At 31.2% G+C, this 15075-nt stretch overlaps 1 long non-coding RNA gene across 1 annotated transcript; it reads left to right on the forward strand.

Moving 5' to 3' along the window:
- Positions 1-9379: 9379 nt before the first annotated feature.
- Positions 9380-10769, forward strand: LOC115233863. The gene is made up of 3 exons (XR_003883849.1): positions 9380-9537; positions 10124-10383; positions 10472-10769. It is a non-coding gene; the product is annotated as an uncharacterized LOC115233863 (long non-coding RNA).
- The last annotated feature ends 4306 nt before the right edge of the window (positions 10770-15075 follow it).

A 15075-nucleotide genomic window follows, 5' to 3' on the forward strand; every position in this document is an offset into this window, starting at 1 on the left:
AGAGCGTCGAATTAGTTCTCATTCAGATATATCAAATCACGCGAGACGAGATCGATCGGAATGGAGCATGTTTGCGCACGGCACAGGAAATGACAATTAAAATCGCAATCAGAGTTAGGAGTAACGGATTTGCATGAGTTGTAGTTTCGAAATATCAAAGCGCCGCGTCGCTGTATCGGATGCGAGATAGAAGAACCGCGCAAATTAGGGTTTGCGGGCGTTGACCTAAACGCGGTTGCAAGATTTATTTCGTTTTGTTAATTATAATCAATTTATATACAATTACTAGACGCTACAAATTGGATTTAATAGCCATTAACCAAGAGTTTCGAAGTGTGCGTAGCTACAGTTCGGATAGGATCGTTTGGATTTGCGAGTAAGAGGACCAACGAGATCTCAGAGCCAAGTTCTCGCCTGTGGATACTTCCGAAGATAGTCGAGCCGGATTTAATCCTGATATTGAATTCAGGCAATCTGCATGAATGGGGTTACAGGACTAGCTTTTGAGCACCCGCGACTTGTCGATCGAAGATGTTTCTAGTGTAACGGGAATCGTGCAAGGAGATTTGTGCAGTACAACTTCCAGTTATGAGATTATTATTTGGCCATTATCTTGCACCGCAATGTTGGTTTACTTATTTTCTAAAAATTATTGCATAAATTAATTGTCGAAAAGATAAAATACAAAATATAAATTCATTTTTCGTTATTGGAGGACTCATTTATGAATGATTTATTGTTATTTGATACTGACTTTTCGATATTGTAGCCTAAGGCATAAGATTTGTTCGCTCAAAAAAAAAGGGAGAGAATGACTCGCTATCTTATATTATCGGATTAAAAATTAATCTTATAACTAACACTCACATTATATATAAAAATATAAGTATAGAGTGTTATTAATAACAAAATATAAATTTTGAGTGCACGATTTGGTTATCTCTCGCATAGAACATTTTATTGATTATTTAACTCGTACATGTGTTTATGTATATATTAATTTTAATTCATATACAATAATTTTTCTGTAAGATGCTAACGTAGAGGAAAAATAAAATGTAGGAAATAAAAGAAGAGACAAATTAAAGTACAAGATATAAAAAAATTAGAGTTGTATAAAAAATATCTAAAATGAATCGAGAAACGATGCTACGCTTGTTATTAGCTTTACATGGCAATACATGATTTGTTAAGCTTTAAAACAATATAAAATTTATTATTTTATGCAAGTATAAATATTTAAATAAGTAACGTTAATTATTTGTAATAAAATATCATAAAAATATTTAAAAGTTGTACTATTGTTCTCTTTTTCTGTATATATAAAAAAATGATACATATAAAACATAAACATATTACGGAATCTCGTGGATCGGAACCGAGAATCGTTCATGCTTTAAGCGTCTGTTCTTAGGTAAATCCGTATGCAATTGTATGCAGCGCCGACTATATATAAGTCTTTGTATTGCATTCGTGTGACTTTCGCGCCGATGTGAAAATTCTGTTCAGGGTATCCTTTGCACTCGTGACAAGAGCACCCAATATGAGATAGAAAATATCGCTGAGAATATTTATTCGACCGTTGGTAATTCGAGTCACATATCAAATATATTCGTGTCTATGTATATAATATTCCGAGGTCTTTCTCTTCGAAACGTTCTTGATCTTCCGATAGCTGGGATTGTTGCTTCTGGTTTGATTCTGGAAAATGTACGCCGGACATGTCAACTTCGTGTTGGAGTTTTTTTGACAGTAACGTTTTATTATGCTTATCATAACTGAATGATATCCAACTCTTTTTCTCTCTCCCGATGGGCGCAATAAAATTCCTTTCGAGAGGGATGCTTAAATTTTATTCCGCGTTGTGTTCGTTTCATGTTCGATGAGACATCTCGTTCTCGAGTTTTGTTTTAAGGTCAACATATTTCTAAATCAGATTTTATATTTTATCTTTTTATGCTTGAACGAGATATTATATATCTACAACTCATAAGATTATATAATATTAAATATATCAAGCTATTAAAGAGTTAAAAATGTGTTATGTTAAAAGAAAATATCGTCACAATTTTTATGGTTTAACTGAAAGCTTAAAACAGCAAATAATTTTAAACTTTTTGTAATACATTGGATAACAAAATATATAATTGTTTTTACGGTTATTATTCTAAATCTGCATATTTTATAATCTTACTTCTTCTCTTGCCTCCTCTCAATTTTATTTACAGCTTTTATTTTCAAGGATGTTTTCTGTTATTCTCGGTAATCTGAATCCTCAGATGCAAGTAGAGAAACGAGGGATTGCTAGGTCAGTGCTTTGTAACCCCGGGACCTTCCGTAACCTACAGAATCGCGCGAAATATTGGTTTGCTTATCCTACCTCGTTGAATTCAGCCCCACGATTCTGCTTTCCAAGTGCTGCGTCATAAAAGTCAAATGGCCGCGTAAAGGAGGTGGCTCTCGTATGTCCTGGAGAATCGCCAGAGATATAGCCAATACCACGAAATTTAATTGTTCGTGAGAGAGACTTCGGATTACGGTGCTCTCAAAGTGTAATCCGATTACGACTCTGCTCGCAATCTCCCACCCCTCCCCCAATTACCGCACTCCGTTCGCTGTAATTAAACCGACGTGTACTGACCGGTGATAATTTCCGTCAACGAGGTGGAAATGCACATCGTTACTTGATCTCCTCCTTCCGAATGACACGTACTCGATTGCGATTGTTCGACGAATTGTCGATTTAAAATGGATTTTATTTTCGTCAAAAATATGTCGTTGCAACGTTTCGATATAAATAGATTCGAGTTTCCCAAGATCTTTCAGGCAAAGTACTAATGTTGATAACAGTCGATTACGAATCTAATTCTAGAGAGATCAATAGCAATATTAACTGTTATGATATTCTCTGTAGAGAAAGTGGCTACCAATATAATTGCGCAATTAATTCAATAATTAATTAATATCTCATGAATTGCATTAAGCAACGCCCCAATACGTCTGTTTATATATTTAATAAAAGTTAACATTTTTAAAATGTGAACATTATTTTATTAGTTATGAAAGTAATCGAGTGATGATAAATATTTAGTAATTTTTTTTTCTTTTATTTAAATTCTCATTTCTTGATACGATACAGGTGGAAATTTAATTTATTTATTATAATCAAATAATTAGTAATGTTTCTACGAATTTTTATTTAACGTAAATCGTAAAACACTTCTGTTTAATAATATTAACTGTCTTAATTTTTTCATTGACGGATCTATAATTTCTTGTATTTTTTATTTATCTCATCTTTTATCATTTCATTATTAGATATTGTATATTGATCCGATGTTGCACCGTAATAATTGCGTGTTTGTAATTATCTAGCTGAGATGACACATTTATCTCGAGAGGTGGATCGATGTATGTACCGTACATGTTACGCTTGCTGAGAATTCGAGCAAAGAGCGGTCGAGGAATGAAACAATCACCGAGGGTGCTTCAAGCACGAGAAATGGGACTCGTTCTCTGCGATGTATTCCGCACTTTCCTCGACTTCCTTGCGACCACGGCCTGTTGTTCTTTCAATAATGGACAAGCTCCTTCGAGAATGAACCAAAGATCTAGCAATAATGGCATCGAGAAAAATGCTATCGATGTACGTGTCGCAGAATGGCACACACGAGACCACGTACGGATACTGTTTACGTTGCAGGATACACGTTATATAAATCGAGAGAGACACGCACTCTTCTAATAAATTTTTATTTCTCGTATCTTGTATTTCCCGTGTGTCTTCAGATTCTACAAATATACATTAGAGCATTTCCCGTTCTGAAACACTATTTCCGAATCGATATGAGATATAATCGAATTAATATTTATATCTTTGAAACGAATATTATAGAGGTAGAGAAAGATTTTTATAAGCAATGTGTATAAAAAATGCTTTGTGTACTGTAATTAATACTAAAGTATAAAAAATTAAACCTTGCACGTATAAAATGGCATAATTAAAATTATTTTCTCTTAATTTTTTAATTTTAAGAATTTGTTTTAAGCACCTGCGCGCGCTAAGGATGAAGACAAATATAATTAGGGGATTGCGTGTGTGTGTGCGGAAAAAAATAATTTTTGTTTCAAATTTCCAAATAATACTTTAATAAAAACAAGCAAACTATAATTTAAAAAAAAAGATATATATTTGCATCATGATTATTATTATAATATAAATTAAATCTTATTGAAATTATAAGTTCTTTTGGATTAAAAAATATCTAATGCAAATTTTAAGGGATTTTAATTTAAGTCTAATAGTTTTTGTTAGCAGTAAATGTTTTTTAAAGGGAATAATCTATACATCTTCCACGCGACCTGTATTACGCGGTCTGTTCGAGCGCAAGTCCGCTTTTGTAGCTATAAACTGCGCGTTCAACGGACGTATATCAATATTGACGCAAAAATCGTCGACGCAGAACGTGGAGTACGGCCTCCATTAAAGCCGATCGTGCCCCCGTGTCCCGTCGGGCGTACCGTTTTTTGAGCGATCTACTGCACGGCGGCAACCCGGGTTCGTCACTGTTGTTTCGGACCGACCGGAATTGCGTGTTGGCAGCACAAATGCGTTACGCTCTATCAGCTTTCGTCCGTGCTCGTAACCGGGGACCAACGCTCCGAACCGGAGGTATTTCGGTCCAAGCCCGGATTTGCATGATATGGTAATTTTTCTCGATACGCGACAGCAGTGTCACACGAGCGTCCACACGTGGGTCTTCTTTCTTTCTCTCTCTTTAACTTTTTTTCTCTTCTTCATCCACTTTTCCCGATCCCCAAAGCGTCACACATATGCGGGACTGCATCATTGGACCAGAGACATATCTAGATGCGACGAATTTTAGATCGAAAGGTAAATCTTCGTATGCAAGCTGCGAATAATCCCGATGGAACATACGTGACAAAATTCAAATAAAAGAATAGAACGTTGCGATTTGTATCGTTGATATTTTGCAGTTTGTAGCAGTTTTCTCAGAATAATCTTTGGTGTCACATATCGACATTGTGAGGAAATATGACTGAGATTTTCTTTATAAAATCAAGCAAGCAATGTTTAATAATATTTATTTTTAAATATCACTTTTTAACTATTTCATAGTAAATTGAAATGTATACAAATATTAGTTCATATGCGAATTCTGAGCGTGAATTCTAATTCTTAAAAATCCACAATATTAATTAAATATAGCATATGCGATTATTAGAAATTTATTTCTATACTTTTTTCACACAATATATATACCGTTTATTTTTGTAAATAATTTTGGTTTATTTTATATTTTACAAGTTTATAAAAGAAAATAAATAAGTATAATATTGTGGAGAGAGAAAAGAGAGAATTTGTTTAATTCTTGGAAAGACATAAAGTTGTTAAACAATGTATAATAACTTAAAGAAGTTAAATATATTTGATTATTAAATTAGAAACAAAATTTAAAGAAGACGATAATTTATTAATAAAAAAGTTAGTTAATACTTGTGGTAAAATTTTTAGCTAAAAATATAAACGTTGATTATTGATAAATTCCAAACCATTACAAATTTTTTTATTTTTGCAATATATTTTTTTAGTGAAATAAATATTACAAGATATATAATATTTGCCTTATATTTACTATTTTTGCACAGCAAATTCGCAATATCGCAATATTGGCGTTAAATAAAACTTTCAAGCTTTATTGATCTGAAGTATTGACGTTACGTTGGTATAATACTTATACTGGTCAGTAGTGCGAAATACTCTCCATTAGGGTAAAGTAGGGTAAAGAACAGATGTCTCTCTCACAGTTAGGAGAGACAGTACATAGTGGTATTCTAAAGTGGCAAGTTTAGCGCACACAGAACTGTATAATAAGCAGCGACATTTCGGACATTTCCGTACTAGATATTCTACTAATATGTTCTACTACTATGTTCTACTAATATGGTTATGTATTCTTCGAGAGAGAGTTATATTTGACTATTATAATTAAATATTATATCTTTTGTATTTTTGTATCTATTTATAAAATAATTAGAAATTTATGCTTAAATATAATTCAGTTTTATTTAAACCGTTAATTTCTTTTTTTTTTAATTTTGCGGGCTAATAAGAGGCAGACGTCCAAAATTAAAAAAAAAATTGTGTTTTACATAAGAGTTACTTATTAATCTTTTAATTGTTTCTCTTTATAATTAATTATATTCTAAACGAGCGCGTGCATATTTTATCTCTTTTCACTTTTTAAATATTAAATCGTAAGATTGAAAATGATATTCATAACATTGAAAATATATCTATATTATAAAAAGTATGTGCTTTTGTATTTACAAAACAATCAAAGCCTAAGCTACCGCGATTTCTACGATTTACAGACTGGACTGACAATCCACCTCTATCCACAGTTACCACGCGACTCCCTATTCTCCCATCTCGTGAAAGCTCAATCTTACGTGCACAGTGTGGCGAGCACATCTCGTTACACCGCTATCAGCTCCGTGTGTAGCAGACAAACAGACCTTTCTTGAGCGCGAGATCTCGTTAATCTTACGACGGTAACAAAACTAGTACAGCCATTCTAACGTCGTGAGGCGAATGAAAGACTTTTCGTCGCAGACAGAGAATCGCGCGACATTGGAGTAATAAGGTAAAACGGCCCCTTTAAGCAAACTCTCATATAGACTTTATAAAATGGTGTGAAGTGGTTGCATAGAACTCTCAACTTCGCCACTTTGCGACATATTTATGTCGCAGTGGCGATTTGACCAAATTTTATCCAGCTGATTTTTTTTCACTTTTGTTATTGAATATGCAAAGCACTTTTGTGGTGCGATTAGATGGTATGACGTCTGGAAGCAAACATACGTAGTCGAGTTTTTATTTTGTATCTTATTTTCCTTATATTTTATATACAATGTATTTGGAATGGTAAATTAAATTCATATTTCACAAGAATGGATATTAGTAACTTTAATTGCTTTGCAATATAAAATTAATTATACTTCGTATAATTAATCTTGCATCAATGCAATCAATTTATTTATAATACGTAGAATATAATTACATTTTTATTATTAAATATATTTGGTATTATATACGGCATATACATACGACATTTTGATGGATTACTGTATTTTAATTCTTTTGATGTTATAAAATTGATCACATTAACGGCAGACTTATGATTGATTTTGTCGTCACATCTAATTTAATTTATTAAATAAATGACTTGGTGGAAATCAATCACTGACAAGATGCAACTACTCCACCGAATTGAGAAGAATATTTTTTATACTATGCTTTGAACGTTTGCAAGCCTATCAGGTGTCTGTATTTGCAAATCAAATCTATTTGAAAAAAAAAAACAATTAAATATTGGAATCTATATCTCATTCAAATTTCACACATATAAAGAATGTTTCCGATAAAACGAAAAACATCTCTCGATACAAGAGATAAAATGTGCACAAATATAAATTTCTAATTAAATATGTATATCATATATACGTTATCATAATTGAATACATTATAATAATAACACATTTTTATCTTATTCGTTAAAATTTTAAAAAGTAGTTGTTAAGAAATATTTGCGAAAAAATAAAATATATATAAAAATTAATACATATAAAAATAAATTATCATATATTAATGTAATATATTATTATATATTAATATGATGAGTCGTGTGTTCCAAAACGTAGAAATATCATATTCCAGAAGTTTTAAGAAACGAGAGAATTATTATTTTTGTACGTGTATGTAGTTATATATTTTATTTTATGTAGTGATATATATTATTTAAAATCCTACGAAAAGAAAAAGAAATTAAATTGAGTAGAAATTTTAAGAACCAGGTTTTATTCCAAAAAATCTATCATATAGTTTTTTTTTCAGTCCTATCAACAACCATTTATCCATTACCATTTATCTGCCATTATGAGCAGATAGTAATGGTTCGAGACTCCACATCGCTTTCGTGAAATCGTTGAGGGGAGAAAAGAAGAATAAATTGAAAGTGATAAAACGGTGCGGGTTGCCTTAATGTGCTGAAACGCCTTCTATATAGCTTCGATAAAGGGACTTTCCCCGTATGATTTCGCCTTTGCATTGTGATCGTGGCAATTCTGCTGCCAAGGCTCGTTACGGACCTCAAATAGTGCCAGTTTCCTCTGAAGAACATGAAATGCTTCCGTACGTTTAAGCGAGATTTCCATTATAGAGGTATAACACTTATTTAAATTCTCGAATATGATGCTTTTATCCAGTTTTCTTATAATAAGAAGCCCTTCTTCGTGGCACGAGCGAGCCAAGTAATAATCAAAGAGTATTCTTAATATATGCTGACATATCTTGCACTTCCTTATATGATAATTTCTTCGGCGTTGAAAAATTATTAATACATTTAAAACTTATAATTGTAAATTTTATTTGATTTAAGAAAGTTTTTTATAAATTTTCTTTACGTGCTATGTTAGAGAGAAAAAGAGGTCACCCAAAAAATTTTTTATTAGGCTTTTACAGATATAATTACATGTAACTTGCACATGAAGTATGTTATTTTTAAGCGTTTAATATTTATGATAAAAATGTATACGAGAGAGAAAGAGGGAAAGATATTTATCGTCTTTTTCTATGTAATATTTTTTAAAATATTATATAAGAGAGAAATTGTATGTGCGTGTGAATGGTTATTTCTAAAATGTTTCGTCAATGTAAATATTAAAAATTTTTCGTGATATAATTATAAAAGTTACACTTACAAAAAATAAAAAATGATTCTATAAAAAGAGATATCAACCAGAAATGCACGAAAAATACCATAATGTCTGTTTAAATGTAAATGCAACTGTGCAAATCCAACGAACGAGATTCGTAACAATGGAAATGCCGATAAAAGGATCACGTGGCATTCATTTCCTGACTGTCGCTATTCAAATCTACTATTTGATGTTGGCTTATAGATCTACGTGACTGATATAACAACATTCGCTTTTTGAAACTCTTGGAAAAAAAATGATACTTTCTATCTGATGCTGGAATTCATTGAAGTAATTTATGATAAAACGACGTATACGATATAATATATACATTTACAGTTTTATTATAACATGAAAAATTTAAGATAAAAAAATACATATATATATATATATGTGTGTGTATATATATACGTATGTATGTATCTACGTATTTATTTAAAATGTGAATTGAAATTATAAAATGTTAAATATATTTTGGGACGGCAAGGCGCGCGCGAATTAGCTGTCACACTATGTCCGACTCTTCGCAGTGTATTATTGTCAACACGCGGTCGTCCTGTTGTTATTCGTGCTGCGAGACTAGAGCGAGAAGGTATCATCAGATTATTTCTCGAGATTATTTTGTACATTTATTTGTGATTATTTTCTACATTTATTATAATTAACAATTAAAAACTTATAAGAGTATCAAAGTGTGCTTTGCGAGTCGTGTAAGTGCAATAAAATAAGCATCAGACGACAGAGCAATCTTAAGGGGTAAGCGATTTATAATTAATTTAAGATAGTATTTGTTACTTGTAAAATTAATTGCTCGATATTTTTTTTTACTTGTACAAAAGACATATTAAGTCGATATTTGAATGTATCAAATGTTTAGGAATTTAGTAGTGAGTGAGATTCTAAGTGGCTGTATTTGTTAAATATAAATTTTATATTTACGTTCTTATATGCAAAAATTATAAAACAAATATCACATATCTAAGATAATAAATATTACTATTAATTTTTCTAAAATAAGATTTATTAAGTAAATATTAATTAGATTTACTAATTAAAATATTAAATTATGACGTGAAACACTTCTCATATATCGACTGAAACGTTTCTCTTCTCAAAAATTTATTCTTCTTCATTGATTCAAGGATCAACTTCAAGTTAATCAATTAATCCCATTAAAGAAATTTTAATCAAACAATCATATATAATTGTCATCGAATTTGAATATCATTTTCTTCTTTTAATAGACAAAAAATTTTAATAACCACATCTATATGAAAAAATACTTTATCGCGAGCCCTAAAGATTTATCTTTGTCGCGCATCTCTGGATTGAATTTCCACAGAGTTATCGCTGTCTGTAAAACAAACGTGACCGCGTTCGCTTTATGAATGAGCAGTTGCTCGCGCGTGTTGTCGTGGATCGCGGATACTACGCGCGTGCTAGCGCACAGCTGATCGATCATGTGAGGCGTGCGACTCACGCAACGCGACGAACAGTGATGACCTGATGACTGATTGTAAATGTCATCGCATCGCGGGATTCTCGTATTCGCGATCGCGCTTCCGCGATTGCCTATGCTTTGATCAGAGTCATTATTTTGAGGTAAATTATGAAAATTGTATCTCAAATAATATGTGTCTGGATGTATGTCCTATTAATAAAAATTATAGACAAATATATGATATTATAGATTCGTTGTCTTTTGTGAATCAATGTAAAGTGGAATAACCAAATGATAGATAATGGAAGGCAAAGGTCCCATAGAGTAATAATCTAACATAGAGAAAGGCTAAAATTATTCATGAATACTGCAACTACATTGAACAATAACTCAGATGCAGGTTATAACTAAACTAAACATGAACTATTGATGGACGTTATAACTCGAATGAAATACTTAGACGCTTTCAGAAACATTATCGTCGAAATACCTATATTACAAATAATGATTATTACAACATCTCAATTCTCTAATATATTTTGTGAAATTTTTTAATTTTGGAAAATGACAGAATTCTCGGAAGAATACAAATATATCCAAAAGAATGCCGAAGAAAAATTTGGTTGTCGAGCGATATGCTCCATTATACGACAGGGAAAAGATATGACGCGAATTTCTACGAAAAAAGAAGAAAGGGTTGAGGACGAGATATAAGAATGCAACGTATTCTTGTAGTAGATATATTTTTGGTTCTCGGATAGATATTATATAGAAAATATTCCGCATGCACATGCGGACCATTTATTTCTTAAAAATAAATGCTTTAAAAATGTAATTTGATTTATATATTTAATAATACTGCGTTAATTTTTATATGCAAAAACAATTTAATAAAGAGCTATAATATATCTAAAATATGTAATGTTTGTATGAAAAAATTATATTGCTGATATGTCTAATAGATATTAATTATAAATTAAAAGCATAAAAAGCAAATGCGTTTTAGATTAATAGATTAATCTTTATGAGAAAAATTAAATAACGGAATTGTATTTTATATAGTTAATTATTAGTTTACAAAAAAATATATTTTTTTTGAATAGAATTTTCTAGCTTAAAGTTTAGATAATTAAAAATTGCTTTAATAAATGATAATATTTTTTATAATATTTCTACAAAAAATATCCTTTGCAAACATACAAACAGCGATTTTAAAAAAGACATTCATTGATTCTATAACATTTTGTGTATATAGACGTGTCTGATTGTGTAAACATTTATTCTTTCTGTGCTGGAATTCATTGAAGTAATTTATGATAAAACGACGTATACGATATAATATATACATTTACAGTTTTATTATAACATGAAAAATTTAAGATAAAAAAATACATATATATATATATATATGTGTGTATATATATACGTTTGAATGTATCAAATGTTTAGGAATTTAGTAGTGAGTGAGATTCTAAGTGGCTGTATTTGTTAAATATAAATTTTATATTTACGTTCTTATATGCAAAAATTATAAAACAAATATCACATATCTAAGATAATAAATATTACTATTAATTTTTCTAAAATAAGATTTATTAAGTAAATATTAATTAGATTTACTAATTAAAATATTAAATTATGACGTGAAACACTTCTCATATATCGACTGAAACGTTTCTCTTCTCAAAAATTTATTCTTCTTCATTGATTCAAGGATCAACTTCAAGTTAATCAATTAATCCCATTAAAGAAATTTTAATCAAACAATCATATATAATTGTCATCGAATTTGAATATCATTTTCTTCTTTTAATAGACAAAAAATTTTAATAACCACATCTATATGAAAAAATACTTTATCGCGAGCCCTAAAGATTTATCTTTGTCGCGCATCTCTGGATTGAATTTCCACAGAGTTATCGCTGTCTGTAAAACAAACGTGACCGCGTTCGCTTTATGAATGAGCAGTTGCTCGCGCGTGTTGTCGTGGATCGCGGATACTACGCGCGTGCTAGCGCACAGCTGATCGATCATGTGAGGCGTGCGACTCACGCAACGCGACGAACAGTGATGACCTGATGACTGATTGTAAATGTCATCGCATCGCGGGATTCTCGTATTCGCGATCGCGCTTCCGCGATTGCCTATGCTTTGATCAGAGTCATTATTTTGAGGTAAATTATGAAAATTGTATCTCAAATAATATGTGTCTGGATGTATGTCCTATTAATAAAAATTATAGACAAATATATGATATTATAGATTCGTTGTCTTTTGTGAATCAATGTAAAGTGGAATAACCAAATGATAGATAATGGAAGGCAAAGGTCCCATAGAGTAATAATCTAACATAGAGAAAGGCTAAAATTATTCATGAATACTGCAACTACATTGAACAATAACTCAGATGCAGGTTATAACTAAACTAAACATGAACTATTGATGGACGTTATAACTCGAATGAAATACTTAGACGCTTTCAGAAACATTATCGTCGAAATACCTATATTACAAATAATGATTATTACAACATCTCAATTCTCTAATATATTTTGTGAAATTTTTTAATTTTGGAAAATGACAGAATTCTCGGAAGAATACAAATATATCCAAAAGAATGCCGAAGAAAAATTTGGTTGTCGAGCGATATGCTCCATTATACGACAGGGAAAAGATATGACGCGAATTTCTACGAAAAAAGAAGAAAGGGTTGAGGACGAGATATAAGAATGCAACGTATTCTTGTAGTAGATATATTTTTGGTTCTCGGATAGATATTATATAGAAAATATTCCGCATGCACATGCGGACCATTTATTTCTTAAAAATAAATGCTTTAAAAATGTAATTTGATTTATATATTTAATAATACTGCGTTAATTTTTATATGCAAAAACAATTTAATAAAGAGCTATAATATATCTAAAATATGTAATGTTTGTATGAAAAAATTATATTGCTGATATGTCTAATAGATATTAATTATAAATTAAAAGCATAAAAAGCAAATGCGTTTTAGATTAATAGATTAATCTTTATGAGAAAAATTAAATAACGGAATTGTATTTTATATAGTTAATTATTAGTTTACAAAAAAATATATTTTTTTTGAATAGAATTTTCTAGCTTAAAGTTTAGATAATTAAAAATTGCTTTAATAAATGATAATATTTTTTATAATATTTCTACAAAAAATATCCTTTGCAAACATACAAACAGCGATTTTAAAAAAGACATTCATTGATTCTATAACATTTTGTGTATATAGACGTGTCTGATTGTGTAAACATTTATTCTTTCTGATTTATCGTATTACAATGTTTTGAGAATACTTGCTGTCATTGATATCAGCAGATCCAATCGTTCATTTACACACACTACAATCCATGTCCTTATTTACGCTTCTTACGCCCCGTATGCAACCCTCGTCATCATCATTAATCATAATCTTACGGATAGACAGAAGATATATACGATACTACTAGACATTGATTGGATGTACGAAAAACTTCATGTACGAAAAACATCGTATACGAAAATTGTCATCGTCTCGTTGAGAAAAAATAAGATGACGCAAAGTTTCGCTTGTGAAAAATAAATGTGGTAATGACAACGTAGATGTCCGTTCCACCATCCGTTTCACTCAATCTGATGTAAGAAATCGATAAAACTTTTGGAAGCATTTACCGGAAGATAAGAAAAATGTTGGACATAGTCCATTATATTGATAAAACGTTGATAACTTTTAAGTTTTCAAGAAAGAACATACAAACACAATATTAAAAAAAATAAATTAAGAATTACGCATAATTATTTAGTGAATTATTTAGTATTATAACGTTATCGAAAGTATTGATACATTTAATGAATTTAAAATATTGCAATAATTTGTAAGTAAATAATTCTTGTCTATAAAACTTAATACGTTTTAGAAATATCTCAATGCATTATTTGACTAAGAAATTTCTTTATGAGCTTTTGATTTCACTGAACGGTACTTTCAATGCGCACGAATTATACTGATGATACGTTGAGAAAAAAACCTGAGAAAATAAGCTCGGCGAAATTTAACGGGCGATATTACCGCAAGATTAATAACTCGCTTCCTTTCGATTTCTTAGGACCGCCAGAAGAAACATATAGCCGGTTGATTGCGATAAGGAAATTTCGGCTTGTAAATCTCATGGAAATCCTCCCGACGCGGTCCCAGCAGCCGGGGAGAGAAGTCGACGGGAGGGTTGAAGGAGCGGGATGGAGCTGGCTTCCCCCGGGTGTGTTTATCTACCGGGTGTGCCATCTGAATCTAACCGCGAGCAGAGGAGGCGAGGGCTTATCTTTTATCGGAGATTCCCAGAGTTCGGAGAGTTAGGTTTGGCTAACAGCCAAAATGGTAATGCAACTCCGTCGCCGCCGTTGCGCTTGGGCTTTACCGAATCACACATCCCGATATTCACTTTTCGCTTTTCCATACGATTCTTTCCCTTTGCAACGACCAAGGCGACGACGCGGCCGGACGCGAAGTAGATAGAAAAGAGTTGAATCCGGCGCAAACGGATGAATTCTCTGCTGTGCGTGGACAGTTTTATGATGCGTTAACTGCGGACACAAGGATGCTTATAGAAACGAATATGATTATATATGCATGCATAATGTTACGGCTGTGTATTGAAGGAACAAAAGATCGACAAATTTTGAATAATGCTAAACTTTAGAAATATTACCTAAATTCTTACAGATTATTAAAATTTTGTCAAAATTTTGTATTGTGAAACTGTAACTTACATATGTAATTTTATGAATTATCATTAAACATTACAATCTTACAAATTGTTTATATATTTTAAAATTAATAT

This window comes from Formica exsecta, unplaced genomic scaffold (genome assembly GCF_003651465.1).
Source record: "Formica exsecta isolate Colony F162 unplaced genomic scaffold, ASM365146v1 scaffold191, whole genome shotgun sequence".
NCBI lineage: Eukaryota > Metazoa > Arthropoda > Insecta > Hymenoptera > Formicidae > Formica > Formica exsecta.